We start from the raw sequence: 24,205 nt of genomic DNA on the forward strand, positions 1-24,205 counted from the left end.
AAGCAGACACTTAGAGAAAACAAACTGTCTGAAGGACAGAGGCTTTTTAATTTCTTGTTTGATGACGGCCATGGAAAAGACAGCAATCATATTGCAGAAGAGAGCAACATGTGCAGTTGCTTGCTTTGGGTGAAGCATTCACCGACTAGCTGCCACTAACCCCTGGAGCCATGTCAGAGGTGACTCTTGCGTGGCTCGTTGGTCTAGGGGTATGATTCTCGCTTAGGGTGCGAGAGGTCCCGGGTTCAAATCCCGGACGAGCCCTTTTTAGAGCTAAACATACAAATCGTACTAAAAATGCACTATGCCTGACTATTTCTAGTAATACTCGGTGCATTGTTGCGCAACATATTCCTAACCTCAGAAGAAAAATGGATCATCGTGCTTTTTCTGCCTACCTGCTTAGTCTCAGTGTGTCCCAGGTGATGCTTTCCCAAGCTGTACTCGCAGACATTTAGGCATCAGATATTTGTCTGTCGATGCCTGCACAAGTAAATTTTGAATACGTCTAATTGCAAGCATGTTGGATGATATCTCTGAGGTTTTCACACTTGTTCTGCACATTCTGAGCCGCTGCTGATACAGCAGAATAGAAGTAGGGTGAAGCCTTGAGAGGAACTTTGCTTTAACAGTAGCAAGCAGCAAGGTCGTTTCTGTAGTGTAGTGGTCATCACGTTCACCTAACACGCGAAAGGTCCCCGGTTTGAGACCGGGCAGAAACACTGAGCGTTGGCTGCTTTTATGTGCACACTCTAAAACCTTATTATCTGAATGCAAGTTTAAGAAGAGGTGGTCTTTGAACACAGTGAGCCGTGGGAAACTTTCTTTACCTTTGCAAGACGAAACAAAGTTATCTGCATCCGTCATCTGGGGGTCGTTCTTGTGCCTATTTTTATTTTGTTTAAGCTATGTTGTATTGTTGGGGCCTTTACACCTGTGACATTGCTGTGAAGGTTGTAAGTGGAAACATTGGCAGGTGCAGATAGAAGAGTTAGACCTAAGCCCCCCTCATGAGCCGTCAGGATGGCCGAGTGGTCTAAGGCGCCAGACTCAAGAGTGCTTGACTTTCAATGTAGCTGAGCCTTCTGGTCTCCTCATGGAGGCGTGGGTTCAAATCCCACTTCTGACAGGTCCCTTTTACACCCGTAAATCTTCCTGTTTTTTGCAGTGCGTTCCCGGCAAACACCACAATCTTTGCAGGAACCTGTAGCATGTGAAGAGAAATCCACCAACAATCAGGCTGGGCCCTCAATCACAATTCCATGGATTTCTGGAAATGACACCTCAGGCACACCTTCCATTAAATTTGCACTCCATGACAGTAACTGCCTTGCTGGGTTTCTAACTAAGCAGTTGATCCCATCATTTGTTGTGAGGCTCTCCTGCCACCTTTTGGGCAGAGAAGGCACTGTCCCTGCAAAAACACAGGCAGACATGTTCAACAGGGCTTCCTGGTTATGTGGGAGGAGCAGAATGCCATTGGTTCCCCCCTTGCAAATTCTAATTTACATAAGGAAGACAGAGAGGTAGCTGGGAGTAGGCACTGCACACGGGCATTGCACTCTCTCTTATGATTTGCAGCCAATTCTAGATTGAGGCAGGAGGAAAGGAGGTGACTCGCCCAACAATGGCTATACTGAGAAGTCAGCCACTCTGGGTCTCCCAGGTTAGTGTTTCAGGCCTGTGAGCCACTCATATAAATCTCGCCTGATCGAGCCTGATCGAGAGCGTTTGAATCCAAATATCAAACCCCTCTTTCTCAGGCGCAGGAAATGGTGGGCCCTTCATTGCTTCTGGTGTGGAAGTCTATGGGGCAAGGGTCCAGGACTTGCAGAGGAGAACAATTGCCAGAAAGTGCTTGCTGTTCTCATCTGTGCCTTTTTTCTGCTCACTGGCTGATAGGAGATTGGCTGCCCCCTTTCTTGCTAGAGTGAAAAAACAACAACTTGAGAGAAAACATGACGTTGTGAGGCTCACTTAGAGGGAGACTAGCCAAATAGCCCTGCTTTTTTTCTGAAACACGCTTCAGAAATTGTTCAAAATGTCTCCTGGCCACTCAGGCTCGTTGGTCTAGGGGTATGATTCTCGCTTCGGGTGCGAGAGGTCCCGGGTTCAAATCCCGGACGAGCCCATGCTGTGGACATTTTCAGGATGCTTGTAATATAGGAGCATTTCTTCTTTTCAATGCTATAAGACGCTGTGTATGTCGAGAAAGTTCCTTACCCTGCACGCTATTTTCCACTTGTGGCGGGATAAAGGAGTGCAGGACTTCTTTGCAACTGCTTTTCTGGGCCAGACCAGCATGGTAGGAACATTACATGCATAGTGTTTTTCTAGTGTAATTTCAGGATATGGTTTCAAAATCGCCTCTTGGAATAAAAGTGGTCCTCATTCCTGTCTTCCAAAGAAATAGAGACCGGGTAAGGAGAGCCCAACTTTGAGCTTCAAGGACATTGGCCCTTAGTCTGTGCATTCCAGCCCAATACATGCCAACAAGATTCCTGAGTTAGTGTCTGTTTCTGTAGTGTAGTGGTTTTCACGTTCGCCTTACACGCGATAGGTCCTTGGTTCGAGACCGGGCAGAAACAGCGGTTTGCTGTTTTTAACAGTGTTTGCCTTTACTGGCTGACTTTATAGGAAAGCTGAGATAATAGAGGCTGTCTATCCCTCACCAACCTGACGTAGTGTGCTCCAGGGATCTCAGTGACAGCTCGAAAAGAGAAGTGACGATAGCTTGCGCCATTCGCTTGCTCGCCCTTTGCTCTGAAGGGCGGGCCTACTTCATGAAAGCAAGGAATGAGAGCAGAAATGCTTTTCTTGTCCTCACCGCAAGCAGACACTTAGAGAAAACAAACTGTCTGAAGGACAGAGGCTTTTTAATTTCTTGTTTGATGACGGCCATGGAAAAGACAGCAATCATATTGCAGAAGAGAGCAACATGTGCAGTTGCTTGCTTTGGGTGAAGCATTCACCGACTAGCTGCCACTAACCCCTGGAGCCATGTCAGAGGTGACTCTTGCGTGGCTCGTTGGTCTAGGGGTATGATTCTCGCTTAGGGTGCGAGAGGTCCCGGGTTCAAATCCCGGACGAGCCCTTTTTAGAGCTAAACATACAAATCGTACTAAAAATGCACTATGCCTGACTATTTCTAGTAATACTCGGTGCATTGTTGCGCAACATATTCCTAACCTCAGAAGAAAAATGGATCATCGTGCTTTTTCTGCCTACCTGCTTAGTCTCAGTGTGTCCCAGGTGATGCTTTCCCAAGCTGTACTCGCAGACATTTAGGCATCAGATATTTGTCTGTCGATGCCTGCACAAGTAAATTTTGAATACGTCTAATTGCAAGCATGTTGGATGATATCTCTGAGGTTTTCACACTTGTTCTGCACATTCTGAGCCGCTGCTGATACAGCAGAATAGAAGTAGGGTGAAGCCTTGAGAGGAACTTTGCTTTAACAGTAGCAAGCAGCAAGGTCGTTTCTGTAGTGTAGTGGTCATCACGTTCACCTAACACGCGAAAGGTCCCCGGTTTGAGACCGGGCAGAAACACTGAGCGTTGGCTGCTTTTATGTGCACACTCTAAAACCTTATTATCTGAATGCAAGTTTAAGAAGAGGTGGTCTTTGAACACAGTGAGCCGTGGGAAACTTTCTTTACCTTTGCAAGACGAAACAAAGTTATCTGCATCCGTCATCTGGGGGTCGTTCTTGTGCCTATTTTTATTTTGTTTAAGCTATGTTGTATTGTTGGGGCCTTTACACCTGTGACATTGCTGTGAAGGTTGTAAGTGGAAACATTGGCAGGTGCAGATAGAAGAGTTAGACCTAAGCCCCCCTCATGAGCCGTCAGGATGGCCGAGTGGTCTAAGGCGCCAGACTCAAGAGAGCTTGATCTTCAGTGTAGCTGAGCCTTCTGGTCTCCTCATGGAGGCGTGGGTTCAAATCCCACTTCTGACAGGTCCCTTTTACACCCGTAAATCTTCCTGTTTTTTGCAGTGCGTTCCCGGCAAACACCACAATCTTTGCAGGAACCTGTAGCATGTGAAGAGAAATCCACCAACAATCAGGCTGGGCCCTCAATCACAATTCCATGGATTTCTGGAAATGACACCTCAGGCACACCTTCCATTAAATTTGCACTCCATGACAGTAACTGCCTTGCTGGGTTTCTAACTAAGCAGTTGATCCCATCATTTGTTGTGAGGCTCTCCTGCCACCTTTTGGGCAGAGAAGGCACTGTCCCTGCAAAAACACAGGCAGACATGTTCAACAGGGCTTCCTGGTTATGTGGGAGGAGCAGAATGCCATTGGTTCCCCCCTTGCAAATTCTAATTTACATAAGGAAGACAGAGAGGTAGCTGGGAGTAGGCACTGCACACGGGCATTGCACTCTCTCTTATGATTTGCAGCCAATTCTAGATTGAGGCAGGAGGAAAGGAGGTGACTCGCCCAACAATGGCTATACTGAGAAGTCAGCCACTCTGGGTCTCCCAGGTTAGTGTTTCAGGCCTGTGAGCCACTCATATAAATCTCGCCTGATCGAGCCTGATCGAGCGCTGAGCGAGCGCGTTTGAATCCAAATATCAAACCCCTCTTTCTCAGGCGCAGGAAATGGTGGGCCCTTCATTGCTTCTGGTGTGGAAGTCTATGGGGCAAGGGTCCAGGACTTGCAGAGGAGAACAATTGCCAGAAAGTGCTTGCTGTTCTCATCTGTGCCTTTTTTCTGCTCACTGGCTGATAGGAGATTGGCTGCCCCCTTTCTTGCTAGAGTGAAAAAACAACAACTTGAGAGAAAACATGACGTTGTGAGGCTCACTTAGAGGGAGACTAGCCAAATAGCCCTGCTTTTTTTCTGAAAGACGCTTCAGAAATTGTTCAAAATGTCTCCTGGCCACTCAGGCTCGTTGGTCTAGGGGTATGATTCTCGCTTCGGGTGCGAGAGGTCCCGGGTTCAAATCCCGGACGAGCCCATGCTGTGGACATTTTCAGGATGCTTGTAATATAGGAGCATTTCTTCTTTTCAATGCTATAAGACGCTGTGTATGTCGAGAAAGTTCCTTACCCTGCACGCTATTTTCCACTTGTGGCGGGATAAAGGAGTGCAGGACTTCTTTGCAACTGCTTTTCTGGGCCAGACCAGCATGGTAGGAACATTACATGCATAGTGTTTTTCTAGTGTAATTTCAGGATATGGTTTCAAAATCGCCTCTTGGAATAAAAGTGGTCCTCATTCCTGTCTTCCAAAGAAATAGAGACCGGGTAAGGAGAGCCCAACTTTGAGCTTCAAGGACATTGGCCCTTAGTCTGTGCATTCCAGCCCAATACATGCCAACAAGATTCCTGAGTTAGTGTCTGTTTCTGTAGTGTAGTGGTTTTCACGTTCGCCTTACACGCGATAGGTCCTTGGTTCGAGACCGGGCAGAAACAGCGGTTTGCTGTTTTTAACAGTGTTTGCCTTTACTGGCTGACTTTATAGGAAAGCTGAGATAATAGAGGCTGTCTATCCCTCACCAACCTGACGTAGTGTGCTCCAGGGATCTCAGTGACAGCTCGAAAAGAGAAGTGACGATAGCTTGCGCCATTCGCTTGCTCGCCCTTTGCTCTGAAGGGTGGGCCTACTTCATGAAAGCAAGGAATGAGAGCAGAAATGCTTTTCTTGTCCTCACCGCAAGCAGACACTTAGAGAAAACAAACTGTCTGAAGGACAGAGGCTTTTTAATTTCTTGTTTGATGACGGCCATGGAAAAGACAGCAATCATATTGCAGAAGAGAGCAACATGTGCAGTTGCTTGCTTTGGGTGAAGCATTCACCGACTAGCTGCCACTAACCCCTGGAGCCATGTCAGAGGTGACTCTTGCGTGGCTCGTTGGTCTAGGGGTATGATTCTCGCTTAGGGTGCGAGAGGTCCCGGGTTCAAATCCCGGACGAGCCCTTTTTAGAGCTAAACATACAAATCGTACTAAAAATGCACTATGCCTGACTATTTCTAGTAATACTCGGTGCATTGTTGCGCAACATATTCCTAACCTCAGAAGAAAAATGGATCATCGTGCTTTTTCTGCCTACCTGCTTAGTCTCAGTGTGTCCCAGGTGATGCTTTCCCAAGCTGTACTCGCAGACATTTAGGCATCAGATATTTGTCTGTCGATGCCTGCACAAGTAAATTTTGAATACGTCTAATTGCAAGCATGTTGGATGATATCTCTGAGGTTTTCACACTTGTTCTGCACATTCTGAGCCGCTGCTGATACAGCAGAATAGAAGTAGGGTGAAGCCTTGAGAGGAACTTTGCTTTAACAGTAGCAAGCAGCAAGGTCGTTTCTGTAGTGTAGTGGTCATCACGTTCACCTAACACGCGAAAGGTCCCCGGTTTGAGACCGGGCAGAAACACTGAGCGTTGGCTGCTTTTATGTGCACACTCTAAAACCTTATTATCTGAATGCAAGTTTAAGAAGAGGTGGTCTTTGAACACAGTGAGCCGTGGGAAACTTTCTTTACCTTTGCAAGACGAAACAAAGTTATCTGCATCCGTCATCTGGGGGTCGTTCTTGTGCCTATTTTTATTTTGTTTAAGCTATGTTGTATTGTTGGGGCCTTTACACCTGTGACATTGCTGTGAAGGTTGTAAGTGGAAACATTGGCAGGTGCAGATAGAAGAGTTAGACCTAAGCCCCCCTCATGAGCCGTCAGGATGGCCGAGTGGTCTAAGGCGCCAGACTCAAGAGAGCTTGATCTTCAGTGTAGCTGAGCCTTCTGGTCTCCTCATGGAGGCGTGGGTTCAAATCCCACTTCTGACAGGTCCCTTTTACACCCGTAAATCTTCCTGTTTTTTGCAGTGCGTTCCCGGCAAACACCACAATCTTTGCAGGAACCTGTAGCATGTGAAGAGAAATCCACCAACAATCAGGCTGGGCCCTCAATCACAATTCCATGGATTTCTGGAAATGACACCTCAGGCACACCTTCCATTAAATTTGCACTCCATGACAGTAACTGCCTTGCTGGGTTTCTAACTAAGCAGTTGATCCCATCATTTGTTGTGAGGCTCTCCTGCCACCTTTTGGGCAGAGAAGGCACTGTCCCTGCAAAAACACAGGCAGACATGTTCAACAGGGCTTCCTGGTTATGTGGGAGGAGCAGAATGCCATTGGTTCCCCCCTTGCAAATTCTAATTTACATAAGGAAGACAGAGAGGTAGCTGGGAGTAGGCACTGCACACGGGCATTGCACTCTCTCTTATGATTTGCAGCCAATTCTAGATTGAGGCAGGAGGAAAGGAGGTGACTCGCCCAACAATGGCTATACTGAGAAGTCAGCCACTCTGGGTCTCCCAGGTTAGTGTTTCAGGCCTGTGAGCCACTCATATAAATCTCGCCTGATCGAGCCTGATCGAGCGCTGAGCGAGCGCGTTTGAATCCAAATATCAAACCCCTCTTTCTCAGGCGCAGGAAATGGTGGGCCCTTCATTGCTTCTGGTGTGGAAGTCTATGGGGCAAGGGTCCAGGACTTGCAGAGGAGAACAATTGCCAGAAAGTGCTTGCTGTTCTCATCTGTGCCTTTTTTCTGCTCACTGGCTGATAGGAGATTGGCTGCCCCCTTTCTTGCTAGAGTGAAAAAACAACAACTTGAGAGAAAACATGACGTTGTGAGGCTCACTTAGAGGGAGACTAGCCAAATAGCCCTGCTTTTTTTCTGAAACACGCTTCAGAAATTGTTCAAAATGTCTCCTGGCCACTCAGGCTCGTTGGTCTAGGGGTATGATTCTCGCTTCGGGTGCGAGAGGTCCCGGGTTCAAATCCCGGACGAGCCCATGCTGTGGACATTTTCAGGATGCTTGTAATATAGGAGCATTTCTTCTTTTCAATGCTATAAGACGCTGTGTATGTCGAGAAAGTTCCTTACCCTGCACGCTATTTTCCACTTGTGGCGGGATAAAGGAGTGCAGGACTTCTTTGCAACTGCTTTTCTGGGCCAGACCAGCATGGTAGGAACATTACATGCATAGTGTTTTTCTAGTGTAATTTCAGGATATGGTTTCAAAATCGCCTCTTGGAATAAAAGTGGTCCTCATTCCTGTCTTCCAAAGAAATAGAGACCGGGTAAGGAGAGCCCAACTTTGAGCTTCAAGGACATTGGCCCTTAGTCTGTGCATTCCAGCCCAATACATGCCAACAAGATTCCTGAGTTAGTGTCTGTTTCTGTAGTGTAGTGGTTTTCACGTTCGCCTTACACGCGATAGGTCCTTGGTTCGAGACCGGGCAGAAACAGCGGTTTGCTGTTTTTAACAGTGTTTGCCTTTACTGGCTGACTTTATAGGAAAGCTGAGATAATAGAGGCTGTCTATCCCTCACCAACCTGACGTAGTGTGCTCCAGGGATCTCAGTGACAGCTCGAAAAGAGAAGTGACGATAGCTTGCGCCATTCGCTTGCTCGCCCTTTGCTCTGAAGGGTGGGCCTACTTCATGAAAGCAAGGAATGAGAGCAGAAATGCTTTTCTTGTCCTCACCGCAAGCAGACACTTAGAGAAAACAAACTGTCTGAAGGACAGAGGCTTTTTAATTTCTTGTTTGATGACGGCCATGGAAAAGACAGCAATCATATTGCAGAAGAGAGCAACATGTGCAGTTGCTTGCTTTGGGTGAAGCATTCACCGACTAGCTGCCACTAACCCCTGGAGCCATGTCAGAGGTGACTCTTGCGTGGCTCGTTGGTCTAGGGGTATGATTCTCGCTTAGGGTGCGAGAGGTCCCGGGTTCAAATCCCGGACGAGCCCTTTTTAGAGCTAAACATACAAATCGTACTAAAAATGCACTATGCCTGACTATTTCTAGTAATACTCGGTGCATTGTTGCGCAACATATTCCTAACCTCAGAAGAAAAATGGATCATCGTGCTTTTTCTGCCTACCTGCTTAGTCTCAGTGTGTCCCAGGTGATGCTTTCCCAAGCTGTACTCGCAGACATTTAGGCATCAGATATTTGTCTGTCGATGCCTGCACAAGTAAATTTTGAATACGTCTAATTGCAAGCATGTTGGATGATATCTCTGAGGTTTTCACACTTGTTCTGCACATTCTGAGCCGCTGCTGATACAGCAGAATAGAAGTAGGGTGAAGCCTTGAGAGGAACTTTGCTTTAACAGTAGCAAGCAGCAAGGTCGTTTCTGTAGTGTAGTGGTCATCACGTTCACCTAACACGCGAAAGGTCCCCGGTTTGAGACCGGGCAGAAACACTGAGCGTTGGCTGCTTTTATGTGCACACTCTAAAACCTTATTATCTGAATGCAAGTTTAAGAAGAGGTGGTCTTTGAACACAGTGAGCCGTGGGAAACTTTCTTTACCTTTGCAAGACGAAACAAAGTTATCTGCATCCGTCATCTGGGGGTCGTTCTTGTGCCTATTTTTATTTTGTTTAAGCTATGTTGTATTGTTGGGGCCTTTACACCTGTGACATTGCTGTGAAGGTTGTAAGTGGAAACATTGGCAGGTGCAGATAGAAGAGTTAGACCTAAGCCCCCCTCATGAGCCGTCAGGATGGCCGAGTGGTCTAAGGCGCCAGACTCAAGAGAGCTTGATCTTCAGTGTAGCTGAGCCTTCTGGTCTCCTCATGGAGGCGTGGGTTCAAATCCCACTTCTGACAGGTCCCTTTTACACCCGTAAATCTTCCTGTTTTTTGCAGTGCGTTCCCGGCAAACACCACAATCTTTGCAGGAACCTGTAGCATGTGAAGAGAAATCCACCAACAATCAGGCTGGGCCCTCAATCACAATTCCATGGATTTCTGGAAATGACACCTCAGGCACACCTTCCATTAAATTTGCACTCCATGACAGTAACTGCCTTGCTGGGTTTCTAACTAAGCAGTTGATCCCATCATTTGTTGTGAGGCTCTCCTGCCACCTTTTGGGCAGAGAAGGCACTGTCCCTGCAAAAACACAGGCAGACATGTTCAACAGGGCTTCCTGGTTATGTGGGAGGAGCAGAATGCCATTGGTTCCCCCCTTGCAAATTCTAATTTACATAAGGAAGACAGAGAGGTAGCTGGGAGTAGGCACTGCACACGGGCATTGCACTCTCTCTTATGATTTGCAGCCAATTCTAGATTGAGGCAGGAGGAAAGGAGGTGACTCGCCCAACAATGGCTATACTGAGAAGTCAGCCACTCTGGGTCTCCCAGGTTAGTGTTTCAGGCCTGTGAGCCACTCATATAAATCTCGCCTGATCGAGCCTGATCGAGCGCTGAGCGAGCGCGTTTGAATCCAAATATCAAACCCCTCTTTCTCAGGCGCAGGAAATGGTGGGCCCTTCATTGCTTCTGGTGTGGAAGTCTATGGGGCAAGGGTCCAGGACTTGCAGAGGAGAACAATTGCCAGAAAGTGCTTGCTGTTCTCATCTGTGCCTTTTTTCTGCTCACTGGCTGATAGGAGATTGGCTGCCCCCTTTCTTGCTAGAGTGAAAAAACAACAACTTGAGAGAAAACATGACGTTGTGAGGCTCACTTAGAGGGAGACTAGCCAAATAGCCCTGCTTTTTTTCTGAAACACGCTTCAGAAATTGTTCAAAATGTCTCCTGGCCACTCAGGCTCGTTGGTCTAGGGGTATGATTCTCGCTTCGGGTGCGAGAGGTCCCGGGTTCAAATCCCGGACGAGCCCATGCTGTGGACATTTTCAGGATGCTTGTAATATAGGAGCATTTCTTCTTTTCAATGCTATAAGACGCTGTGTATGTCGAGAAAGTTCCTTACCCTGCACGCTATTTTCCACTTGTGGCGGGATAAAGGAGTGCAGGACTTCTTTGCAACTGCTTTTCTGGGCCAGACCAGCATGGTAGGAACATTACATGCATAGTGTTTTTCTAGTGTAATTTCAGGATATGGTTTCAAAATCGCCTCTTGGAATAAAAGTGGTCCTCATTCCTGTCTTCCAAAGAAATAGAGACCGGGTAAGGAGAGCCCAACTTTGAGCTTCAAGGACATTGGCCCTTAGTCTGTGCATTCCAGCCCAATACATGCCAACAAGATTCCTGAGTTAGTGTCTGTTTCTGTAGTGTAGTGGTTTTCACGTTCGCCTTACACGCGATAGGTCCTTGGTTCGAGACCGGGCAGAAACAGCGGTTTGCTGTTTTTAACAGTGTTTGCCTTTACTGGCTGACTTTATAGGAAAGCTGAGATAATAGAGGCTGTCTATCCCTCACCAACCTGACGTAGTGTGCTCCAGGGATCTCAGTGACAGCTCGAAAAGAGAAGTGACGATAGCTTGCGCCATTCGCTTGCTCGCCCTTTGCTCTGAAGGGTGGGCCTACTTCATGAAAGCAAGGAATGAGAGCAGAAATGCTTTTCTTGTCCTCACCGCAAGCAGACACTTAGAGAAAACAAACTGTCTGAAGGACAGAGGCTTTTTAATTTCTTGTTTGATGACGGCCATGGAAAAGACAGCAATCATATTGCAGAAGAGAGCAACATGTGCAGTTGCTTGCTTTGGGTGAAGCATTCACCGACTAGCTGCCACTAACCCCTGGAGCCATGTCAGAGGTGACTCTTGCGTGGCTCGTTGGTCTAGGGGTATGATTCTCGCTTAGGGTGCGAGAGGTCCCGGGTTCAAATCCCGGACGAGCCCTTTTTAGAGCTAAACATACAAATCGTACTAAAAATGCACTATGCCTGACTATTTCTAGTAATACTCGGTGCATTGTTGCGCAACATATTCCTAACCTCAGAAGAAAAATGGATCATCGTGCTTTTTCTGCCTACCTGCTTAGTCTCAGTGTGTCCCAGGTGATGCTTTCCCAAGCTGTACTCGCAGACATTTAGGCATCAGATATTTGTCTGTCGATGCCTGCACAAGTAAATTTTGAATACGTCTAATTGCAAGCATGTTGGATGATATCTCTGAGGTTTTCACACTTGTTCTGCACATTCTGAGCCGCTGCTGATACAGCAGAATAGAAGTAGGGTGAAGCCTTGAGAGGAACTTTGCTTTAACAGTAGCAAGCAGCAAGGTCGTTTCTGTAGTGTAGTGGTCATCACGTTCACCTAACACGCGAAAGGTCCCCGGTTTGAGACCGGGCAGAAACACTGAGCGTTGGCTGCTTTTATGTGCACACTCTAAAACCTTATTATCTGAATGCAAGTTTAAGAAGAGGTGGTCTTTGAACACAGTGAGCCGTGGGAAACTTTCTTTACCTTTGCAAGACGAAACAAAGTTATCTGCATCCGTCATCTGGGGGTCGTTCTTGTGCCTATTTTTATTTTGTTTAAGCTATGTTGTATTGTTGGGGCCTTTACACCTGTGACATTGCTGTGAAGGTTGTAAGTGGAAACATTGGCAGGTGCAGATAGAAGAGTTAGACCTAAGCCCCCCTCATGAGCCGTCAGGATGGCCGAGTGGTCTAAGGCGCCAGACTCAAGAGAGCTTGATCTTCAGTGTAGCTGAGCCTTCTGGTCTCCTCATGGAGGCGTGGGTTCAAATCCCACTTCTGACAGGTCCCTTTTACACCCGTAAATCTTCCTGTTTTTTGCAGTGCGTTCCCGGCAAACACCACAATCTTTGCAGGAACCTGTAGCATGTGAAGAGAAATCCACCAACAATCAGGCTGGGCCCTCAATCACAATTCCATGGATTTCTGGAAATGACACCTCAGGCACACCTTCCATTAAATTTGCACTCCATGACAGTAACTGCCTTGCTGGGTTTCTAACTAAGCAGTTGATCCCATCATTTGTTGTGAGGCTCTCCTGCCACCTTTTGGGCAGAGAAGGCACTGTCCCTGCAAAAACACAGGCAGACATGTTCAACAGGGCTTCCTGGTTATGTGGGAGGAGCAGAATGCCATTGGTTCCCCCCTTGCAAATTCTAATTTACATAAGGAAGACAGAGAGGTAGCTGGGAGTAGGCACTGCACACGGGCATTGCACTCTCTCTTATGATTTGCAGCCAATTCTAGATTGAGGCAGGAGGAAAGGAGGTGACTCGCCCAACAATGGCTATACTGAGAAGTCAGCCACTCTGGGTCTCCCAGGTTAGTGTTTCAGGCCTGTGAGCCACTCATATAAATCTCGCCTGATCGAGCCTGATCGAGCGCTGAGCGAGCGCGTTTGAATCCAAATATCAAACCCCTCTTTCTCAGGCGCAGGAAATGGTGGGCCCTTCATTGCTTCTGGTGTGGAAGTCTATGGGGCAAGGGTCCAGGACTTGCAGAGGAGAACAATTGCCAGAAAGTGCTTGCTGTTCTCATCTGTGCCTTTTTTCTGCTCACTGGCTGATAGGAGATTGGCTGCCCCCTTTCTTGCTAGAGTGAAAAAACAACAACTTGAGAGAAAACATGACGTTGTGAGGCTCACTTAGAGGGAGACTAGCCAAATAGCCCTGCTTTTTTTCTGAAAGACGCTTCAGAAATTGTTCAAAATGTCTCCTGGCCACTCAGGCTCGTTGGTCTAGGGGTATGATTCTCGCTTCGGGTGCGAGAGGTCCCGGGTTCAAATCCCGGACGAGCCCATGCTGTGGACATTTTCAGGATGCTTGTAATATAGGAGCATTTCTTCTTTTCAATGCTATAAGACGCTGTGTATGTCGAGAAAGTTCCTTACCCTGCACGCTATTTTCCACTTGTGGCGGGATAAAGGAGTGCAGGACTTCTTTGCAACTGCTTTTCTGGGCCAGACCAGCATGGTAGGAACATTACATGCATAGTGTTTTTCTAGTGTAATTTCAGGATATGGTTTCAAAATCGCCTCTTGGAATAAAAGTGGTCCTCATTCCTGTCTTCCAAAGAAATAGAGACCGGGTAAGGAGAGCCCAACTTTGAGCTTCAAGGACATTGGCCCTTAGTCTGTGCATTCCAGCCCAATACATGCCAACAAGATTCCTGAGTTAGTGTCTGTTTCTGTAGTGTAGTGGTTTTCACGTTCGCCTTACACGCGATAGGTCCTTGGTTCGAGACCGGGCAGAAACAGCGGTTTGCTGTTTTTAACAGTGTTTGCCTTTACTGGCTGACTTTATAGGAAAGCTGAGATAATAGAGGCTGTCTATCCCTCACCAACCTGACGTAGTGTGCTCCAGGGATCTCAGTGACAGCTCGAAAAGAGAAGTGACGATAGCTTGCGCCATTCGCTTGCTCGCCCTTTGCTCTGAAGGGTGGGCCTACTTCATGAAAGCAAGGAATGAGAGCAGAAATGCTTTTCTTGTCCTCACCGCAAGCAGACACTTAGAGAAAACAAACTGTCTGAAGGACAGAGGCTTTTTAATTTCTTGTTTGATGACGGCCATGGAAAAGACAGCAATCATATTGCAGAAGAGAGCAACATGTGCAGTTGCTTGCTTTGGGTGAAGCATTCACCGACTAGCTGCCACTAACCCCTGGAGCCATGTCAGAGGTGACTCTTGCGTGGCTCGTTGGTCTAGGGGTATGATTCTCGCTTAGGGTGCGAGAGGTCCCGGGTTCAAATCCCGGACGAGCCCTTTTTAGAGCTAAACATACAAATCGTACTAAAAATGCACTATGCCTGACTATTTCTAGTAATACTCGGTGCATTGTTGCGCAACATATTCCTAACCTCAGAAGAAAAATGGATCATCGTGCTTTTTCTGCCTACCTGCTTAGTCTCAGTGTGTCCCAGGTGATGCTTTCCCAAGCTGTACTCGCAGACATTTAGGCATCAGATATTTGTCTGTCGATGCCTGCACAAGTAAATTTTGAATACGTCTAATTGCAAGCATGTTGGATGATATCTCTGAGGTTTTCACACTTGTTCTGCACATTCTGAGCCGCTGCTGATACAGCAGAATAGAAGTAGGGTGAAGCCTTGAGAGGAACTTTGCTTTAACAGTAGCAAGCAGCAAGGTCGTTTCTGTAGTGTAGTGGTCATCACGTTCACCTAACACGCGAAAGGTCCCCGGTTTGAGACCGGGCAGAAACACTGAGCGTTGGCTGCTTTTATGTGCACACTCTAAAACCTTATTATCTGAATGCAAGTTTAAGAAGAGGTGGTCTTTGAACACAGTGAGCCGTGGGAAACTTTCTTTACCTTTGCAAGACGAAACAAAGTTATCTGCATCCGTCATCTGGGGGTCGTTCTTGTGCCTATTTTTATTTTGTTTAAGCTATGTTGTATTGTTGGGGCCTTTACACCTGTGACATTGCTGTGAAGGTTGTAAGTGGAAACATTGGCAGGTGCAGATAGAAGAGTTAGACCTAAGCCCCCCTCATGAGCCGTCAGGATGGCCGAGTGGTCTAAGGCGCCAGACTCAAGAGTGCTTGACTTTCAATGTAGCTGAGCCTTCTGGTCTCCTCATGGAGGCGTGGGTTCAAATCCCACTTCTGACAGGTCCCTTTTACACCCGTAAATCTTCCTGTTTTTTGCAGTGCGTTCCCGGCAAACACCACAATCTTTGCAGGAACCTGTAGCATGTGAAGAGAAATCCACCAACAATCAGGCTGGGCCCTCAATCACAATTCCATGGATTTCTGGAAATGACACCTCAGGCACACCTTCCATTAAATTTGCACTCCATGACAGTAACTGCCTTGCTGGGTTTCTAACTAAGCAGTTGATCCCATCATTTGTTGTGAGGCTCTCCTGCCACCTTTTGGGCAGAGAAGGCACTGTCCCTGCAAAAACACAGGCAGACATGTTCAACAGGGCTTCCTGGTTATGTGGGAGGAGCAGAATGCCATTGGTTCCCCCCTTGCAAATTCTAATTTACATAAGGAAGACAGAGAGGTAGCTGGGAGTAGGCACTGCACACGGGCATTGCACTCTCTCTTATGATTTGCAGCCAATTCTAGATTGAGGCAGGAGGAAAGGAGGTGACTCGCCCAACAATGGCTATACTGAGAAGTCAGCCACTCTGGGTCTCCCAGGTTAGTGTTTCAGGCCTGTGAGCCACTCATATAAATCTCGCCTGATCGAGCCTGATCGAGAGCGTTTGAATCCAAATATCAAACCCCTCTTTCTCAGGCGCAGGAAATGGTGGGCCCTTCATTGCTTCTGGTGTGGAAGTCTATGGGGCAAGGGTCCAGGACTTGCAGAGGAGAACAATTGCCAGAAAGTGCTTGCTGTTCTCATCTGTGCCTTTTTTCTGCTCACTGGCTGATAGGAGATTGGCTGCCCCCTTTCTTGCTAGAGTGAAAAAACAACAACTTGAGAGAAAACATGACGTTGTGAGGCTCACTTAGAGGGAGACTAGCCAAATAGCCCTGCTTTTTTTCTGAAACACGCTTCAGAAATTGTTCAAAATGTCTCCTGGCCACTCAGGCTCGTTGGTCTAGGGGTATGATTCTCGCTTCGGGTGCGAGAGGTCCCGGGTTCAAATCCCGGACGAGCCCATGCTGTGGACATTTTCAGGATGCTTGTAATATAGGAGCATTTCTTCTTTTCAATGCTATAAGACGCTGTGTATGTCGAGAAAGTTCCTTACCCTGCACGCTATTTTCCACTTGTGGCGGGATAAAGGAGTGCAGGACTTCTTTGCAACTGCTTTTCTGGGCCAGACCAGCATGGTAGGAACATTACATGCATAGTGTTTTTCTAGTGTAATTTCAGGATATGGTTTCAAAATCGCCTCTTGGAATAAAAGTGGTCCTCATTCCTGTCTTCCAAAGAAATAGAGACCGGGTAAGGAGAGCCCAACTTTGAGCTTCAAGGACATTGGCCCTTAGTCTGTGCATTCCAGCCCAATACATGCCAACAAGATTCCTGAGTTAGTGTCTGTTTCTGTAGTGTAGTGGTTTTCACGTTCGCCTTACACGCGATAGGTCCTTGGTTCGAGACCGGGCAGAAACAGCGGTTTGCTGTTTTTAACAGTGTTTGCCTTTACTGGCTGACTTTATAGGAAAGCTGAGATAATAGAGGCTGTCTATCCCTCACCAACCTGACGTAGTGTGCTCCAGGGATCTCAGTGACAGCTCGAAAAGAGAAGTGACGATAGCTTGCGCCATTCGCTTGCTCGCCCTTTGCTCTGAAGGGCGGGCCTACTTCATGAAAGCAAGGAATGAGAGCAGAAATGCTTTTCTTGTCCTCACCGCAAGCAGACACTTAGAGAAAACAAACTGTCTGAAGGACAGAGGCTTTTTAATTTCTTGTTTGATGACGGCCATGGAAAAGACAGCAATCATATTGCAGAAGAGAGCAACATGTGCAGTTGCTTGCTTTGGGTGAAGCATTCACCGACTAGCTGCCACTAACCCCTGGAGCCATGTCAGAGGTGACTCTTGCGTGGCTCGTTGGTCTAGGGGTATGATTCTCGCTTAGGGTGCGAGAGGTCCCGGGTTCAAATCCCGGACGAGCCCTTTTTAGAGCTAAACATACAAATCGTACTAAAAATGCACTATGCCTGACTATTTCTAGTAATACTCGGTGCATTGTTGCGCAACATATTCCTAACCTCAGAAGAAAAATGGATCATCGTGCTTTTTCTGCCTACCTGCTTAGTCTCAGTGTGTCCCAGGTGATGCTTTCCCAAGCTGTACTCGCAGACATTTAGGCATCAGATATTTGTCTGTCGATGCCTGCACAAGTAAATTTTGAATACGTCTAATTGCAAGCATGTTGGATGATATCTCTGAGGTTTTCACACTTGTTCTGCACATTCTGAGCCGCTGCTGATACAGCAGAATAGAAGTAGGGTGAAGCCTTGAGAGGAACTTTGCTTTAACAGTAGCAAGCAGCAAGGTCGTTTCTGTAGTGTAGTGGTCATCACGTTCACCTAACACGCGAAAGGTCCCCGGTTTGAGACCGGGCAGAAACACTGAGCGTTGGCTGCTTTTATGTGCACACTCTAAAACCTTATTATCTGAATGCAAGTTTAAGAAGAGGTGGTCTTTGAACACAGTGAGCCGTGGGAAACTTTCTTTACCTTTGCAAGACGAAACAAAGTTATCTGCATCCGTCATCTGGGGGTCGTTCTTGTGCCTATTTTTATTTTGTTTAAGCTATGTTGTATTGTTGGGGCCTTTACACCTGTGACATTGCTGTGAAGGTTGTAAGTGGAAACATTGGCAGGTGCAGATAGAAGAGTTAGACCTAAGCCCCCCTCATGAGCCGTCAGGATGGCCGAGTGGTCTAAGGCGCCAGACTCAAGAGAGCTTGATCTTCAGTGTAGCTGAGCCTTCTGGTCTCCTCATGGAGGCGTGGGTTCAAATCCCACTTCTGACAGGTCCCTTTTACACCCGTAAATCTTCCTGTTTTTTGCAGTGCGTTCCCGGCAAACACCACAATCTTTGCAGGAACCTGTAGCATGTGAAGAGAAATCCACCAACAATCAGGCTGGGCCCTCAATCACAATTCCATGGATTTCTGGAAATGACACCTCAGGCACACCTTCCATTAAATTTGCACTCCATGACAGTAACTGCCTTGCTGGGTTTCTAACTAAGCAGTTGATCCCATCATTTGTTGTGAGGCTCTCCTGCCACCTTTTGGGCAGAGAAGGCACTGTCCCTGCAAAAACACAGGCAGACATGTTCAACAGGGCTTCCTGGTTATGTGGGAGGAGCAGAATGCCATTGGTTCCCCCCTTGCAAATTCTAATTTACATAAGGAAGACAGAGAGGTAGCTGGGAGTAGGCACTGCACACGGGCATTGCACTCTCTCTTATGATTTGCAGCCAATTCTAGATTGAGGCAGGAGGAAAGGAGGTGACTCGCCCAACAATGGCTATACTGAGAAGTCAGCCACTCTGGGTCTCCCAGGTTAGTGTTTCAGGCCTGTGAGCCACTCATATAAATCTCGCCTGATCGAGCCTGATCGAGCGCTGAGCGAGCGCGTTTGAATCCAAATATCAAACCCCTCTTTCTCAGGCGCAGGAAATGGTGGGCCCTTCATTGCTTCTGGTGTGGAAGTCTATGGGGCAAGGGTCCAGGACTTGCAGAGGAGAACAATTGCCAGAAAGTGCTTGCTGTTCTCATCTGTGCCTTTTTTCTGCTCACTGGCTGATAGGAGATTGGCTGCCCCCTTTCTTGCTAGAGTGAAAAAACAACAACTTGAGAGAAAACATGACGTTGTGAGGCTCACTTAGAGGGAGACTAGCCAAATAGCCCTGCTTTTTTTCTGAAAGACGCTTCAGAAATTGTTCAAAATGTCTCCTGGCCACTCAGGCTCGTTGGTCTAGGGGTATGATTCTCGCTTCGGGTGCGAGAGGTCCCGGGTTCAAATCCCGGACGAGCCCATGCTGTGGACATTTTCAGGATGCTTGTAATATAGGAGCATTTCTTCTTTTCAATGCTATAAGACGCTGTGTATGTCGAGAAAGTTCCTTACCCTGCACGCTATTTTCCACTTGTGGCGGGATAAAGGAGTGCAGGACTTCTTTGCAACTGCTTTTCTGGGCCAGACCAGCATGGTAGGAACATTACATGCATAGTGTTTTTCTAGTGTAATTTCAGGATATGGTTTCAAAATCGCCTCTTGGAATAAAAGTGGTCCTCATTCCTGTCTTCCAAAGAAATAGAGACCGGGTAAGGAGAGCCCAACTTTGAGCTTCAAGGACATTGGCCCTTAGTCTGTGCATTCCAGCCCAATACATGCCAACAAGATTCCTGAGTTAGTGTCTGTTTCTGTAGTGTAGTGGTTTTCACGTTCGCCTTACACGCGATAGGTCCTTGGTTCGAGACCGGGCAGAAACAGCGGTTTGCTGTTTTTAACAGTGTTTGCCTTTACTGGCTGACTTTATAGGAAAGCTGAGATAATAGAGGCTGTCTATCCCTCACCAACCTGACGTAGTGTGCTCCAGGGATCTCAGTGACAGCTCGAAAAGAGAAGTGACGATAGCTTGCGCCATTCGCTTGCTCGCCCTTTGCTCTGAAGGGTGGGCCTACTTCATGAAAGCAAGGAATGAGAGCAGAAATGCTTTTCTTGTCCTCACCGCAAGCAGACACTTAGAGAAAACAAACTGTCTGAAGGACAGAGGCTTTTTAATTTCTTGTTTGATGACGGCCATGGAAAAGACAGCAATCATATTGCAGAAGAGAGCAACATGTGCAGTTGCTTGCTTTGGGTGAAGCATTCACCGACTAGCTGCCACTAACCCCTGGAGCCATGTCAGAGGTGACTCTTGCGTGGCTCGTTGGTCTAGGGGTATGATTCTCGCTTAGGGTGCGAGAGGTCCCGGGTTCAAATCCCGGACGAGCCCTTTTTAGAGCTAAACATACAAATCGTACTAAAAATGCACTATGCCTGACTATTTCTAGTAATACTCGGTGCATTGTTGCGCAACATATTCCTAACCTCAGAAGAAAAATGGATCATCGTGCTTTTTCTGCCTACCTGCTTAGTCTCAGTGTGTCCCAGGTGATGCTTTCCCAAGCTGTACTCGCAGACATTTAGGCATCAGATATTTGTCTGTCGATGCCTGCACAAGTAAATTTTGAATACGTCTAATTGCAAGCATGTTGGATGATATCTCTGAGGTTTTCACACTTGTTCTGCACATTCTGAGCCGCTGCTGATACAGCAGAATAGAAGTAGGGTGAAGCCTTGAGAGGAACTTTGCTTTAACAGTAGCAAGCAGCAAGGTCGTTTCTGTAGTGTAGTGGTCATCACGTTCACCTAACACGCGAAAGGTCCCCGGTTTGAGACCGGGCAGAAACACTGAGCGTTGGCTGCTTTTATGTGCACACTCTAAAACCTTATTATCTGAATGCAAGTTTAAGAAGAGGTGGTCTTTGAACACAGTGAGCCGTGGGAAACTTTCTTTACCTTTGCAAGACGAAACAAAGTTATCTGCATCCGTCATCTGGGGGTCGTTCTTGTGCCTATTTTTATTTTGTTTAAGCTATGTTGTATTGTTGGGGCCTTTACACCTGTGACATTGCTGTGAAGGTTGTAAGTGGAAACATTGGCAGGTGCAGATAGAAGAGTTAGACCTAAGCCCCCCTCATGAGCCGTCAGGATGGCCGAGTGGTCTAAGGCGCCAGACTCAAGAGTGCTTGACTTTCAATGTAGCTGAGCCTTCTGGTCTCCTCATGGAGGCGTGGGTTCAAATCCCACTTCTGACAGGTCCCTTTTACACCCGTAAATCTTCCTGTTTTTTGCAGTGCGTTCCCGGCAAACACCACAATCTTTGCAGGAACCTGTAGCATGTGAAGAGAAATCCACCAACAATCAGGCTGGGCCCTCAATCACAATTCCATGGATTTCTGGAAATGACACCTCAGGCACACCTTCCATTAAATTTGCACTCCATGACAGTAACTGCCTTGCTGGGTTTCTAACTAAGCAGTTGATCCCATCATTTGTTGTGAGGCTCTCCTGCCACCTTTTGGGCAGAGAAGGCACTGTCCCTGCAAAAACACAGGCAGACATGTTCAACAGGGCTTCCTGGTTATGTGGGAGGAGCAGAATGCCATTGGTTCCCCCCTTGCAAATTCTAATTTACATAAGGAAGACAGAGAGGTAGCTGGGAGTAGGCACTGCACACGGGCATTGCACTCTCTCTTATGATTTGCAGCCAATTCTAGATTGAGGCAGGAGGAAAGGAGGTGACTCGCCCAACAATGGCTATACTGAGAAGTCAGCCACTCTGGGTCTCCCAGGTTAGTGTTTCAGGCCTGTGAGCCACTCATATAAATCTCGCCTGATCGAGCCTGATCGAGAGCGTTTGAATCCAAATATCAAACCCCTCTTTCTCAGGCGCAGGAAATGGTGGGCCCTTCATTGCTTCTGGTGTGGAAGTCTATGGGGCAAGGGTCCAGGACTTGCAGAGGAGAACAATTGCCAGAAAGTGCTTGCTGTTCTCATCTGTGCCTTTTTTCTGCTCACTGGCTGATAGGAGATTGGCTGCCCCCTTTCTTGCTAGAGTGAAAAAACAACAACTTGAGAGAAAACATGACGTTGTGAGGCTCACTTAGAGGGAGACTAGCCAAATAGCCCTGCTTTTTTTCTGAAACACGCTTCAGAAATTGTTCAAAATGTCTCCTGGCCACTCAGGCTCGTTGGTCTAGGGGTATGATTCTCGCTTCGGGTGCGAGAGGTCCCGGGTTCAAATCCCGGACGAGCCCATGCTGTGGACATTTTCAGGATGCTTGTAATATAGGAGCATTTCTTCTTTTCAATGCTATAAGACGCTGTGTATGTCGAGAAAGTTCCTTACCCTGCACGCTATTTTCCACTTGTGGCGGGATAAAGGAGTGCAGGACTTCTTTGCAACTGCTTTTCTGGGCCAGACCAGCATGGTAGGAACATTACATGCATAGTGTTTTTCTAGTGTAATTTCAGGATATGGTTTCAAAATCGCCTCTTGGAATAAAAGTGGTCCTCATTCCTGTCTTCCAAAGAAATAGAGACCGGGTAAGGAGAGCCCAACTTTGAGCTTCAAGGACATTGGCCCTTAGTCTGTGCATTCCAGCCCAATACATGCCAACAAGATTCCTGAGTTAGTGTCTGTTTCTGTAGTGTAGTGGTTTTCACGTTCGCCTTACACGCGATAGGTCCTTGGTTCGAGACCGGGCAGAAACAGCGGTTTGCTGTTTTTAACAGTGTTTGCCTTTACTGGCTGACTTTATAGGAAAGCTGAGATAATAGAGGCTGTCTATCCCTCACCAACCTGACGTAGTGTGCTCCAGGGATCTCAGTGACAGCTCGAAAAGAGAAGTGACGATAGCTTGCGCCATTCGCTTGCTCGCCCTTTGCTCTGAAGGGCGGGCCTACTTCATGAAAGCAAGGAATGAGAGCAGAAATGCTTTTCTTGTCCTCACCGCAAGCAGACACTTAGAGAAAACAAACTGTCTGAAGGACAGAGGCTTTTTAATTTCTTGTTTGATGACGGCCATGGAAAAGACAGCAATCATATTGCAGAAGAGAGCAACATGTGCAGTTGCTTGCTTTGGGTGAAGCATTCACCGACTAGCTGCCACTAACCCCTGGAGCCATGTCAGAGGTGACTCTTGCGTGGCTCGTTGGTCTAGGGGTATGATTCTCGCTTAGGGTGCGAGAGGTCCCGGGTTCAAATCCCGGACGAGCCCTTTTTAGAGCTAAACATACAAATCGTACTAAAAATGCACTATGCCTGACTATTTCTAGTAATACTCGGTGCATTGTTGCGCAACATATTCCTAACCTCAGAAGAAAAATGGATCATCGTGCTTTTTCTGCCTACCTGCTTAGTCTCAGTGTGTCCCAGGTGATGCTTTCCCAAGCTGTACTCGCAGACATTTAGGCATCAGATATTTGTCTGTCGATGCCTGCACAAGTAAATTTTGAATACGTCTAATTGCAAGCATGTTGGATGATATCTCTGAGGTTTTCACACTTGTTCTGCACATTCTGAGCCGCTGCTGATACAGCAGAATAGAAGTAGGGTGAAGCCTTGAGAGGAACTTTGCTTTAACAGTAGCAAGCAGCAAGGTCGTTTCTGTAGTGTAGTGGTCATCACGTTCACCTAACACGCGAAAGGTCCCCGGTTTGAGACCGGGCAGAAACACTGAGCGTTGGCTGCTTTTATGTGCACACTCTAAAACCTTATTATCTGAATGCAAGTTTAAGAAGAGGTGGTCTTTGAACACAGTGAGCCGTGGGAAACTTTCTTTACCTTTGCAAGACGAAACAAAGTTATCTGCATCCGTCATCTGGGGGTCGTTCTTGTGCCTATTTTTATTTTGTTTAAGCTATGTTGTATTGTTGGGGCCTTTACACCTGTGACATTGCTGTGAAGGTTGTAAGTGGAAACATTGGCAGGTGCAGATAGAAGAGTTAGACCTAAGCCCCCCTCATGAGCCGTCAGGATGGCCGAGTGGTCTAAGGCGCCAGACTCAAGAGAGCTTGATCTTCAGTGTAGCTGAGCCTTCTGGTCTCCTCATGGAGGCGTGGGTTCAAATCCCACTTCTGACAGGTCCCTTTTACACCCGTAAATCTTCCTGTTTTTTGCAGTGCGTTCCCGGCAAACACCACAATCTTTGCAGGAACCTGTAGCATGTGAAGAGAAATCCACCAACAATCAGGCTGGGCCCTCAATCACAATTCCATGGATTTCTGGAAATGACACCTCAGGCACACCTTCCATTAAATTTGCACTCCATGACAGTAACTGCCTTGCTGGGTTTCTAACTAAGCAGTTGATCCCATCATTTGTTGTGAGGCTCTCCTGCCACCTTTTGGGCAGAGAAGGCACTGTCCCTGCAAAAACACAGGCAGACATGTTCAACAGGGCTTCCTGGTTATGTGGGAGGAGCAGAATGCCATTGGTTCCCCCCTTGCAAATTCTAATTTACA

At 47.2% G+C, this 24,205-nt stretch overlaps 43 non-coding genes across 43 annotated transcripts; all 43 read left to right on the forward strand.

Annotated features, from left to right (window-relative positions):
- The first annotated feature begins 192 nt into the window (after positions 1 to 192).
- Positions 193 to 264, forward strand: TRNAP-AGG (transfer RNA proline (anticodon AGG)). The gene has a single exon. It is a non-coding gene; the product is annotated as a tRNA-Pro (tRNA).
- A 385-nt stretch (positions 265 to 649) lies between these two features.
- On the forward strand, positions 650 to 722 carry TRNAV-AAC (transfer RNA valine (anticodon AAC)). The gene has a single exon. It is a non-coding gene; the product is annotated as a tRNA-Val (tRNA).
- Positions 723 to 1,017: 295 nt separating this feature from the next.
- TRNAL-CAA (transfer RNA leucine (anticodon CAA)) lies at positions 1,018 to 1,129 on the forward strand. Its single transcript has 2 exons — positions 1,018 to 1,055; positions 1,084 to 1,129. It is a non-coding gene; the product is annotated as a tRNA-Leu (tRNA).
- Positions 1,130 to 2,059: 930 nt separating this feature from the next.
- Positions 2,060 to 2,131, forward strand: TRNAP-CGG (transfer RNA proline (anticodon CGG)). Its single transcript has one exon. It is a non-coding gene; the product is annotated as a tRNA-Pro (tRNA).
- Positions 2,132 to 2,515: 384 nt separating this feature from the next.
- TRNAV-UAC (transfer RNA valine (anticodon UAC)) lies at positions 2,516 to 2,588 on the forward strand. Its single transcript has one exon. It is a non-coding gene; the product is annotated as a tRNA-Val (tRNA).
- Positions 2,589 to 3,022: 434 nt separating this feature from the next.
- On the forward strand, positions 3,023 to 3,094 carry TRNAP-AGG (transfer RNA proline (anticodon AGG)). The gene has a single exon. It is a non-coding gene; the product is annotated as a tRNA-Pro (tRNA).
- A 385-nt stretch (positions 3,095 to 3,479) lies between these two features.
- On the forward strand, positions 3,480 to 3,552 carry TRNAV-AAC (transfer RNA valine (anticodon AAC)). The gene has a single exon. It is a non-coding gene; the product is annotated as a tRNA-Val (tRNA).
- A 295-nt stretch (positions 3,553 to 3,847) lies between these two features.
- TRNAL-CAA (transfer RNA leucine (anticodon CAA)) lies at positions 3,848 to 3,959 on the forward strand. The gene is made up of 2 exons: positions 3,848 to 3,885; positions 3,914 to 3,959. It is a non-coding gene; the product is annotated as a tRNA-Leu (tRNA).
- A 941-nt stretch (positions 3,960 to 4,900) lies between these two features.
- TRNAP-CGG (transfer RNA proline (anticodon CGG)) lies at positions 4,901 to 4,972 on the forward strand. Its single transcript has one exon. It is a non-coding gene; the product is annotated as a tRNA-Pro (tRNA).
- Positions 4,973 to 5,356: 384 nt separating this feature from the next.
- Positions 5,357 to 5,429, forward strand: TRNAV-UAC (transfer RNA valine (anticodon UAC)). Its single transcript has one exon. It is a non-coding gene; the product is annotated as a tRNA-Val (tRNA).
- A 434-nt stretch (positions 5,430 to 5,863) lies between these two features.
- Positions 5,864 to 5,935, forward strand: TRNAP-AGG (transfer RNA proline (anticodon AGG)). Its single transcript has one exon. It is a non-coding gene; the product is annotated as a tRNA-Pro (tRNA).
- A 385-nt stretch (positions 5,936 to 6,320) lies between these two features.
- On the forward strand, positions 6,321 to 6,393 carry TRNAV-AAC (transfer RNA valine (anticodon AAC)). The gene has a single exon. It is a non-coding gene; the product is annotated as a tRNA-Val (tRNA).
- A 295-nt stretch (positions 6,394 to 6,688) lies between these two features.
- Positions 6,689 to 6,800, forward strand: TRNAL-CAA (transfer RNA leucine (anticodon CAA)). The gene is made up of 2 exons: positions 6,689 to 6,726; positions 6,755 to 6,800. It is a non-coding gene; the product is annotated as a tRNA-Leu (tRNA).
- Positions 6,801 to 7,741: 941 nt separating this feature from the next.
- On the forward strand, positions 7,742 to 7,813 carry TRNAP-CGG (transfer RNA proline (anticodon CGG)). Its single transcript has one exon. It is a non-coding gene; the product is annotated as a tRNA-Pro (tRNA).
- Positions 7,814 to 8,197: 384 nt separating this feature from the next.
- On the forward strand, positions 8,198 to 8,270 carry TRNAV-UAC (transfer RNA valine (anticodon UAC)). Its single transcript has one exon. It is a non-coding gene; the product is annotated as a tRNA-Val (tRNA).
- A 434-nt stretch (positions 8,271 to 8,704) lies between these two features.
- Positions 8,705 to 8,776, forward strand: TRNAP-AGG (transfer RNA proline (anticodon AGG)). Its single transcript has one exon. It is a non-coding gene; the product is annotated as a tRNA-Pro (tRNA).
- A 385-nt stretch (positions 8,777 to 9,161) lies between these two features.
- TRNAV-AAC (transfer RNA valine (anticodon AAC)) lies at positions 9,162 to 9,234 on the forward strand. The gene has a single exon. It is a non-coding gene; the product is annotated as a tRNA-Val (tRNA).
- Positions 9,235 to 9,529: 295 nt separating this feature from the next.
- TRNAL-CAA (transfer RNA leucine (anticodon CAA)) lies at positions 9,530 to 9,641 on the forward strand. Its single transcript has 2 exons — positions 9,530 to 9,567; positions 9,596 to 9,641. It is a non-coding gene; the product is annotated as a tRNA-Leu (tRNA).
- Positions 9,642 to 10,582: 941 nt separating this feature from the next.
- TRNAP-CGG (transfer RNA proline (anticodon CGG)) lies at positions 10,583 to 10,654 on the forward strand. Its single transcript has one exon. It is a non-coding gene; the product is annotated as a tRNA-Pro (tRNA).
- A 384-nt stretch (positions 10,655 to 11,038) lies between these two features.
- Positions 11,039 to 11,111, forward strand: TRNAV-UAC (transfer RNA valine (anticodon UAC)). The gene has a single exon. It is a non-coding gene; the product is annotated as a tRNA-Val (tRNA).
- A 434-nt stretch (positions 11,112 to 11,545) lies between these two features.
- On the forward strand, positions 11,546 to 11,617 carry TRNAP-AGG (transfer RNA proline (anticodon AGG)). Its single transcript has one exon. It is a non-coding gene; the product is annotated as a tRNA-Pro (tRNA).
- Positions 11,618 to 12,002: 385 nt separating this feature from the next.
- TRNAV-AAC (transfer RNA valine (anticodon AAC)) lies at positions 12,003 to 12,075 on the forward strand. The gene has a single exon. It is a non-coding gene; the product is annotated as a tRNA-Val (tRNA).
- A 295-nt stretch (positions 12,076 to 12,370) lies between these two features.
- TRNAL-CAA (transfer RNA leucine (anticodon CAA)) lies at positions 12,371 to 12,482 on the forward strand. The gene is made up of 2 exons: positions 12,371 to 12,408; positions 12,437 to 12,482. It is a non-coding gene; the product is annotated as a tRNA-Leu (tRNA).
- Positions 12,483 to 13,423: 941 nt separating this feature from the next.
- Positions 13,424 to 13,495, forward strand: TRNAP-CGG (transfer RNA proline (anticodon CGG)). Its single transcript has one exon. It is a non-coding gene; the product is annotated as a tRNA-Pro (tRNA).
- Positions 13,496 to 13,879: 384 nt separating this feature from the next.
- On the forward strand, positions 13,880 to 13,952 carry TRNAV-UAC (transfer RNA valine (anticodon UAC)). Its single transcript has one exon. It is a non-coding gene; the product is annotated as a tRNA-Val (tRNA).
- Positions 13,953 to 14,386: 434 nt separating this feature from the next.
- Positions 14,387 to 14,458, forward strand: TRNAP-AGG (transfer RNA proline (anticodon AGG)). The gene has a single exon. It is a non-coding gene; the product is annotated as a tRNA-Pro (tRNA).
- Positions 14,459 to 14,843: 385 nt separating this feature from the next.
- TRNAV-AAC (transfer RNA valine (anticodon AAC)) lies at positions 14,844 to 14,916 on the forward strand. The gene has a single exon. It is a non-coding gene; the product is annotated as a tRNA-Val (tRNA).
- Positions 14,917 to 15,211: 295 nt separating this feature from the next.
- Positions 15,212 to 15,323, forward strand: TRNAL-CAA (transfer RNA leucine (anticodon CAA)). Its single transcript has 2 exons — positions 15,212 to 15,249; positions 15,278 to 15,323. It is a non-coding gene; the product is annotated as a tRNA-Leu (tRNA).
- Positions 15,324 to 16,253: 930 nt separating this feature from the next.
- On the forward strand, positions 16,254 to 16,325 carry TRNAP-CGG (transfer RNA proline (anticodon CGG)). Its single transcript has one exon. It is a non-coding gene; the product is annotated as a tRNA-Pro (tRNA).
- A 384-nt stretch (positions 16,326 to 16,709) lies between these two features.
- TRNAV-UAC (transfer RNA valine (anticodon UAC)) lies at positions 16,710 to 16,782 on the forward strand. The gene has a single exon. It is a non-coding gene; the product is annotated as a tRNA-Val (tRNA).
- Positions 16,783 to 17,216: 434 nt separating this feature from the next.
- TRNAP-AGG (transfer RNA proline (anticodon AGG)) lies at positions 17,217 to 17,288 on the forward strand. The gene has a single exon. It is a non-coding gene; the product is annotated as a tRNA-Pro (tRNA).
- A 385-nt stretch (positions 17,289 to 17,673) lies between these two features.
- TRNAV-AAC (transfer RNA valine (anticodon AAC)) lies at positions 17,674 to 17,746 on the forward strand. The gene has a single exon. It is a non-coding gene; the product is annotated as a tRNA-Val (tRNA).
- A 295-nt stretch (positions 17,747 to 18,041) lies between these two features.
- On the forward strand, positions 18,042 to 18,153 carry TRNAL-CAA (transfer RNA leucine (anticodon CAA)). The gene is made up of 2 exons: positions 18,042 to 18,079; positions 18,108 to 18,153. It is a non-coding gene; the product is annotated as a tRNA-Leu (tRNA).
- Positions 18,154 to 19,094: 941 nt separating this feature from the next.
- On the forward strand, positions 19,095 to 19,166 carry TRNAP-CGG (transfer RNA proline (anticodon CGG)). Its single transcript has one exon. It is a non-coding gene; the product is annotated as a tRNA-Pro (tRNA).
- A 384-nt stretch (positions 19,167 to 19,550) lies between these two features.
- On the forward strand, positions 19,551 to 19,623 carry TRNAV-UAC (transfer RNA valine (anticodon UAC)). The gene has a single exon. It is a non-coding gene; the product is annotated as a tRNA-Val (tRNA).
- Positions 19,624 to 20,057: 434 nt separating this feature from the next.
- On the forward strand, positions 20,058 to 20,129 carry TRNAP-AGG (transfer RNA proline (anticodon AGG)). The gene has a single exon. It is a non-coding gene; the product is annotated as a tRNA-Pro (tRNA).
- Positions 20,130 to 20,514: 385 nt separating this feature from the next.
- Positions 20,515 to 20,587, forward strand: TRNAV-AAC (transfer RNA valine (anticodon AAC)). Its single transcript has one exon. It is a non-coding gene; the product is annotated as a tRNA-Val (tRNA).
- A 295-nt stretch (positions 20,588 to 20,882) lies between these two features.
- Positions 20,883 to 20,994, forward strand: TRNAL-CAA (transfer RNA leucine (anticodon CAA)). The gene is made up of 2 exons: positions 20,883 to 20,920; positions 20,949 to 20,994. It is a non-coding gene; the product is annotated as a tRNA-Leu (tRNA).
- Positions 20,995 to 21,924: 930 nt separating this feature from the next.
- TRNAP-CGG (transfer RNA proline (anticodon CGG)) lies at positions 21,925 to 21,996 on the forward strand. The gene has a single exon. It is a non-coding gene; the product is annotated as a tRNA-Pro (tRNA).
- Positions 21,997 to 22,380: 384 nt separating this feature from the next.
- On the forward strand, positions 22,381 to 22,453 carry TRNAV-UAC (transfer RNA valine (anticodon UAC)). The gene has a single exon. It is a non-coding gene; the product is annotated as a tRNA-Val (tRNA).
- A 434-nt stretch (positions 22,454 to 22,887) lies between these two features.
- TRNAP-AGG (transfer RNA proline (anticodon AGG)) lies at positions 22,888 to 22,959 on the forward strand. Its single transcript has one exon. It is a non-coding gene; the product is annotated as a tRNA-Pro (tRNA).
- A 385-nt stretch (positions 22,960 to 23,344) lies between these two features.
- On the forward strand, positions 23,345 to 23,417 carry TRNAV-AAC (transfer RNA valine (anticodon AAC)). Its single transcript has one exon. It is a non-coding gene; the product is annotated as a tRNA-Val (tRNA).
- A 295-nt stretch (positions 23,418 to 23,712) lies between these two features.
- On the forward strand, positions 23,713 to 23,824 carry TRNAL-CAA (transfer RNA leucine (anticodon CAA)). The gene is made up of 2 exons: positions 23,713 to 23,750; positions 23,779 to 23,824. It is a non-coding gene; the product is annotated as a tRNA-Leu (tRNA).
- Positions 23,825 to 24,205: the final 381 nt, after the last annotated feature.

This window comes from Lissotriton helveticus, chromosome 10, assembly GCF_964261635.1.
Source record: "Lissotriton helveticus chromosome 10, aLisHel1.1, whole genome shotgun sequence".
NCBI classification, from domain to species: Eukaryota; Metazoa; Chordata; class Amphibia; order Caudata; family Salamandridae; genus Lissotriton; species Lissotriton helveticus.